The sequence below is a fragment of the Pinus tabuliformis genome, chromosome J (assembly GCF_031772625.1).
Source record: "Pinus tabuliformis cultivar Carrire ecotype Pingquan chromosome J, CPIR1, whole genome shotgun sequence".
NCBI classification, from domain to species: Eukaryota; Viridiplantae; Streptophyta; class Pinopsida; order Pinales; family Pinaceae; genus Pinus; species Pinus tabuliformis.
The window spans coordinates 1,256,199,414-1,256,206,880 of NC_142295.1; the positions used below are offsets into that span (position 1 = coordinate 1,256,199,414).

Consider the following 7,467-nt stretch of genomic DNA (forward strand, 5'->3'; position numbering starts at 1 on the left):
TTGCATGAGCTAGCCAACCGGTGGATAATCCTCGTAGCACCTGTCATCCTGCTAAGAGCTCTCTTATTCCGCCACATGACTCTTGTCGGATTTAGGCAACGTCTTACTCCTTACTGCTTGAACCGGATCAACTGGAGGAAGCATCTGGCCTGATACCGTTTTCTCCTCCAATAGCGTCCGCCAACTTATCCTTCAAGGTCCCCACGTCGCGCTGGAATATGGTCGAGTGCGGGAACGTGGCACAACACAGTCTCTCCGGTTGCGCATGGTTCTGGACATCTGGCGTCTAGCTCCTCCTCTCGCTTCTGCTATTTAATCCCCTCCATAGGAGTCTTTCCGGTTTCCTCCTCCAGCCTCGCGGGCTGGAGGTTTCTCTCCGCCTCACTTCCCTTCCTATCAATCATGGTGATTCTGGTATTGTCCGCCTGGTTTCGGCTCTCCGTCTCTGGCGTCTGCGCGGCTCCTTTCACAGGTTAGTGAGTTATTATATCCTTTCACTTGCATTTCTTTTCTAAATACAGGTGAAAACTAGTTTAAGCAGGGTATGTAAGCATATTTATGGTTGCGTAAATTCCAGAATGACTATCTATTTTTAGATTCTTCTTTTTAAGTTATAATCTTTCGATTGATTACGAAAGTCTCTGTCGTTTTGAATCCTGAGTTGGGGAGACGACGGTTTGTATCGTAACAGTCTTTTTTCCAGATTTGGGGGGTGAATGGTCTGTCCTGTAACAGTCATTTTCCTGAGTGGATATCCTCTGTCAGTTTAGGTAAAAAATGTTAAAAGCTCTTCTTAACAGATTAAGAGCATCCTTTTACATTTACAGTCCATGCCAAGATATACGATTTCGTGTCGGGAAATGGTGGTGCGTCATTCAGATCTATTGTTGCTGCTTCGACTGTAACAGTCGGTCTGAAGTGCAATAGTAGGTTTTCTTTTCCACCTGCTTTCGAATCCCTCTGTGGCTCCTGGGTTTTCCGGTAACTCCTCCCGGCTTCTGAATTCAAATCCCATTTCCAGTGACACTTAATGAGCCTCTGATAATCATCAGATTTTTCCTAGCTATTCTCTCCAGCATCATAAATGTCCCAACCTCCAGCTTCCTAGAATTGGCCTTTCGGCGGCTGGCTATCGTCATTGGACCCTCCAAAGTACATTTCTAGAGTCTTCCCCTTCCCCTTTTTCGGGTCTCCATCCTCTCTTCTGGCAAGTTCCATTTCAAGTGATTGTCCTTCTCGCCTGCCAAGATCCCTGGAGAATGATCTAATCCTGTCCTCTCTCTAGCTCTTTTTCCGCAGAAGTCTTTATTGTCCAGGTATTATTCTCCGCCGGTTCTCCTCCTTGGGATCCTCTAAAAGTACGGGTGGTACGGGGGGATCCCCTTTTGGGATTTCTCTTCTGACTAAGATGGCAGAGGATAGTGACTCTCCTGCCACGAGAGCCTTATTCGCTGCGGCCATTGAAACCGAATCAGCACGTGATTTCGCCAGTCGGAATCCCGGTTGGCATGCCACACTGTCTGATATGCTTCCATCTGGGTTAAGGGACCCCCTCTTCTCGGGAGTCTTGCCTCTCATCAGCAAAAGAAGGGCCCACTTCCTTCAAAGGATCACCATGGACAGGGCCGTAGCCGTTACAAGCATAAAGCCCCAGTGAAAACGGTTCCTCCCCCAAAGGCGGTTTCGGTTTCCGGCTCTTCTTTGTCGGAGCGTATTGAGAGCCTACAAAAGAATGCCTTGGTTGGGAAATGGTATTTCCCGGAAATGAACGAGGAACAAATGAGAAATTGGATTTCAAAATCTTGGACCCCCATTATAGGATACACTCCAATAATCTCCCGCCTTATGAAAGATTGGTTTTCGTTCCACTTTCAAAAGGAGTCTGATCTGGAGCTGGCCCTGAACAGACCTTGGGTCTCTGGCAGAAGTTTCCTGTCCCTGTCAAGATGGTATCTCGGTTTCGATCCCCTCAAAAATACTCCTTCCCACAGCATGATTTGGGTAAAACTCCCCAATCTTCCGCTAGAACTTTGGACGCCGGAGATCCTGGCCTTAATAGGAAACGCGATTGGCAAGTTCATATATGTTGACCCATGGGTCAGAGGGGAGAAGGACAAAAGAATCGCGTGGATTCTCATTGATAAACCATATAAGGGGGGCTATCCAGACCAAATCGAAATCACTTGGGATGGAGCAAAGATATGCCAAAGACTTGACTTTTGGGGCATCCCGTTTCGATGCTCCTCCTGCCATCGAACGGGTCACCTCATCAGAGATTGCAGATTCCGTCGCCACAGGCCAATCACATTTCCTTCTGAAAAGGTGAGGCAATCGGGCTCTGAATCCCATTCTGAAGATGTCAGTCTATCGGGGAATCAATTCTCTTTCAAATCAACAGAGATTCGAAGCTCACAGGAAAATACACAGAATAGGCCTGAGTCGCCAAACTTTGCGGACTTCAAGAGTCCTCCCTTTTCGGAGGGGATTAAAGATGTTGCGCCCCTCTCCCCACCGATCATGAACATGGCTGATTTCACTAGCCCTCCCATCCTGGAACAACTCGAAGAGGCTGCGGTACCTTCCCCCCCGGCGATGAACAGAGCAGATTTTGTGGTGGGATCGCATCCCATCCTCATCTCATCTTCCTCGCCCTCTCCAATTAAATCGCCCTCTGTCATGCATAAAGGAAAAGAGCCTCAGTTGACTCCGACCCCTTTCAATTCTCCATCAGACTCCCCGGTGAACAAATATGATAGCGACATAGACCTCCTTCTTCAGCGACACCCTTCGGTCCTTGAACCGCTGACCATCCACAGGCCGTCCTTCCCAACCATCAGTCCCAACTCTGCCAAAAATATCACTATAAGAAAAAAGCATAAAGGTGGGAGTCGACATTTCAGAGGCAGGACGATTGCCTCCGATTTGGGAGTCACAAACCTGCCCCTGATAGATGTCCCAATTCTGGAATCATCTGCTCCACAGCCCCTTAGAGCAAGCACGGCTGGACAGTCCTCAAAATGACCTTCCTAATTTCATACAACATCAGGGGTCTGGGTGCCGCCCCAAAATTCCTGGCGCTGAAGGAGACTCTCGTTTCTGCACGCTCCCATATCATATTCATTCAGGAGACAATGCACTCTAGCTCGGTGTCTCTGGCTTTTTTTAGAAGAATGTTTCCAACATGGCACATGGCTGCTACAAATGCAGAGGGCCTGTCTGGTGGCCTGGTGGCTATGTGGGACCCGCTCAAGGTCAAAGCAAAGGCCTTCAAGTGCTGTGCCGGAATCCTTATTTCGGCCTCCATCAGAGGAAGATCTCAGATTCTTAACATCTTGAACATTTATGCGCCCTACAGGAACAGACTCCCTTTTTGGGATTCTTTGTTTAACTCGGAAATTCTAGACATTGATTCCTTGTTAATTGCAGGTGATCTTAATCTGACTCTTAATCCAGAAGAATGCTGGGGTCAATGCAGAACAGTGGATAGCATGGCTGACAGAATGAGAAGGGAACTTTTAAAGAGGGATCTGGTCGATATCATTCCAGAAAAAATGACTCCAACGTGGGACAATGGCAGGCTGGGCTCTGCCTACATAGCAAAAAGAATCGACCGATTTATCTTAAACTCCAGCATTATTGAAAAGTGGGGAATGCCGATTGCAAAAACTGGAGGGGATTTTTCCTCGGATCATAAGCCCATCCTCCTGGAATGGGTGCATATGGAGCGAAGGATGGGCTATTCTTTTAAGTTTAACAGAATTCATCTACAGGATGAATCCTTCAACGAGCTCATAAAATCTTGCTGGAGAGACATTCACCAATCTGAGGAGGCATTTCTATATACATTTCGAGAAAAAATCCAAATGCTGAGGGAGAATGCAAAGATATGGCAGATAAAAAAGAAGAGGAAAGATAAACAGGATCTTCATGACATAAATAAAGAAATATGTCTGCTTTCCTCCACAATCCATTATAGCGGCCTGTCGTTGGACAAGAAAACTCTTATCAGATCCCTGGAAAGAAAAAAGCAAGATCTGCTGCAAAAAGAGGAAGCAACATGGAGGTTAAAAAGCCGAGCAACTTGGCTCAAGGAGGGAGACCGAAATACAAGGTTTTTTCACAACTTCGCCAATGCTCGCAGAGCAAAGAACTCAATTTGGAAAATTGAGAATGGCAATGGAGATTTTCTTTTCTCCCAACAGGAAATATCTGCAGAGGCCACAAGATTCTTCAAGGAACAATATAAAAGGCAAAATGGTGATCTAAATGACATGCTGTGGGCTGTGGACCGATTACCGGTTATGTTTGATGAAGCTGCAAATGAAGAATTCTTCAGGCCTATTTCGGAGGTGGAGCTTTCCGATACTATAAAGAGTTTCAAAAAAGATAAAAGTCCAGGGCCAGATGGTTGGCCGGTAGAATTTTTCACTCATTTCTATGATCTGTTCAAAAATGACATGCTGCGCATGGTGGAGGCCTCCCGCATCTCAGGAAACATAAATAGAGCCTTATCGGCCACCTTCATTGCTTTAATTCCCAAAAAAGACAAATCAACATCTTTTGGGGACTACAGGCCGATCGCCTTGTGCAATACGCTCTACAAGATCATTTCTAAGATAATTGCGGAAAGAATGAAGAAAGTCCTAAGCTCTTTCATAACAAAGGATCAACACGCATTCCTAAAGGATAGACTCATCCTGGATGCTGTAGCCATGGCTCAGGAATGTCTCTTCTCAATATGCACCAAAAATATTGATGTTGCTGCTCTCAAGATTGATCTAAAAAAGGCTTTCGACTGTGTGGATTGGGGCTTTCTCAGAATCCTTCTTGCAAAAATTGGGTTAAGGCCTCAGGCAATAAGCTGGATTATGGCGTGTGTTGAAAGTGTAAACTTCTCAGTTATCATAAATGGCGCCCCATCTACTTTCTTTCGCGCTGAGAGGGGGCTCCGCCAGGGATGCCCTCTTTCCCCTCTCCTCTTTATTTTGGTGATGAATTCTCTTAGTACCCAGATTAATTTTGCTGTTGCTGAGGGAAGGTGCAGACCGGTCAAGATGTGCAGGGACATCTCTCTTTCTCACAATCTTTTCGTGGATGACATTTTAATTTTCGCAATGTTATGCAAATCTACATGGGTTTGTCTTTTTGTGCTCTTTCAGAAGTTTCAATCCGCCACGGGCCTCAATATAAATAAAGGAAAATCAGTGCTATATCACAATGGTTCAAACCCTGCAATAGCACAGTGGATTGCTGATCGTTTCGGTATCAATCTTGCACTGATAAAGGATGGATTCACATATTTGGGGTTTCGTTTAAAAGCGAGGGGATATCGCAGCCAGGATTGGCATTGGCTGATAGACCGATTCTACAATAAAATCTCAGGATGGGAAATGCGTCTTCTGTCCCTCGCTGGCAGATTCATTTTGGTACAGGCAGTGCTCTCCCAACTCGCGGTGTATTGGGGTCACCTTTTCCTTCTCCCGGTATCCGTCACAAAGAAAATGAAGTCCATTGCTGCAAACTTCTTGTGGGGCGGACGATCATATCAGTCCAAAATTCACCTTGTGAAGATGGACTCTATCACAAGGCCGAAAAAGGCAGGTGGATGGGGCCTTCTTAACATGGAATATTTCGGAAAAGCGCTTATATGCAAATCTCTTCACAGAGGCATTTATGGGAGCAGTCCGTGGAGCACTCTCATCAATCAAAAATATCTTAAAGGTAGAAATATGGCATACTGGTACAGAAGGTCAACTCTAGGCATCAGAACTGGCTCCTCTATATGGCTTAGTTTCAGAAAGATTCAATCCTTTTTCATGAAGAATTTAAGGTGGACAATCTTTTCTGGCTCAAGCGTTCTCATTGGTATCGATCCTACTTTGTACAACTTAGAATCCATGGTCCCCCCGGCCTTACTCTCCTTTTTCCACTCAAGGGGCCTTTTTACCTGGAACAAGCTTATAGTCTCATGGTCCTCTCAGAAACCTATCTGGAAAAATGAACTTCAATTAGCCTTACCCCTCCCCCTCCACCCCCTATGGCTCTCATCTATCAACAGCTTCACAAACAGTGGGATCACTCAATTGGGTACAAAGGATGAGCTGATCTGGTCCCTTGACAAACCAACCCATCCCATCTCCGTCAGGAACCTCTACACAGTCCTATCTTCAGAGCTTTCGCCATCCTCCCCGACCTTCCCCGCCAAGCTCTGGAAAGCCCCCTGCCCTCTCAAGTCGATCCTTTTCTCATGGCTTCTTTTCTCTAATAAGAACCTCACCGGGGAGGTTCTCCAAAAGAAAGGATGGCAGGGTCCTGGCAGATGTCAACTATGCTTAGCTGTGGCAGAATCTAACAATCATATATTCTTCGAGTGCGCCGCTTCCTCTGCAATCTGGTACGATCTTTCTCTGATTTATGGTTTTCCTCACCGGTTTTTTTCTTCTGTACAGGATGGCTTCTTATGGTGGAGCGCCCAATGCCCCACCTGGCATGCTCTTTTCATCCTCACTTGCTGGCATATTTGGAAGTGGAGGAATGGTCGTATTTTCCAGGGCTGCTGTCTGCCACCTGATTCCATTCTGATTACAATTTCGGGGTCCATGCCTTCTCTGGACTAAGCAGGCCCTCTCAAAGCTATTTTGTCTCCTTTTCAATCTATCTGTTTATGATCCAGCTATACAGAACATGTGGTTTCTCAACCTCCTTTGCGGCCCCTCCGGGGGCCCCACAATGTGTTCCTTATGTAATATCTATATGCTACATTCTGGATGGTTTCTTCAGAAATCTTTTGGGGAATTATGTGTTTTTTCCCCATTCATAATGATTTTGCTTAATGAGGCTTTTGAACTCCTATGTATATTTGATCTTTATATATCCTTAATATAATCTATACTGCTTTTTCTCTCTGAAAAAAAAAAAAAAAAAAAAAAAAAAAACTTGTCTAAGTTACATTTTGTAATTTTATTTCATTAACTATCAATAATCGAAGAAAAATATGTCTATATACTAGTTGAAAGATGATATTTCAAAGAGAACAAGTTTAATTGAGACCTACCAGTGACCAACTCTTTCCGTTATTTATTTATTTCACTTTTATTTATCAACATTTCCTTTGGCTTTTTTTTTACGGAATCTATACTTGTGAGAGCGAATAAAATGACTGCTGAGTCATTTTCCCTAATTGATAAATTTATTTTAGAAAAGGGAAGGTTTGAGGAAGCAAAGCATATGGAAGCCCACATTCCCATATTGGAAAGGTCTGAGAATGTTGTATAACCCATGCCTGGGCTTCGTTGCAGACACACTTAGGTGTATTGCTAGTTACATATATCTAAAAAATGTACAAGGCCCTATTTAGAAAAAATTCGAAGTGTTAGGGTATTTTATATTATTGTTAGAGAAATTAGCTCTCTTCTTAGGTTCCATAACTCATAATATATTTTAATGAAATGCAAAGGAAAAAATGAA

The 7,467-nt window shown here is 44.5% G+C and overlaps 1 long non-coding RNA gene across 1 annotated transcript; it reads left to right on the plus strand.

The window, feature by feature from the left end:
- The first annotated feature begins 380 nt into the window (after positions 1 to 380).
- On the plus strand, positions 381 to 6,773 carry LOC149231780 (uncharacterized). Its single transcript, XR_016247477.1, has 2 exons — positions 381 to 472; positions 6,450 to 6,773. It is a non-coding gene; the product is annotated as an uncharacterized LOC149231780 (long non-coding RNA).
- Positions 6,774 to 7,467: the final 694 nt, after the last annotated feature.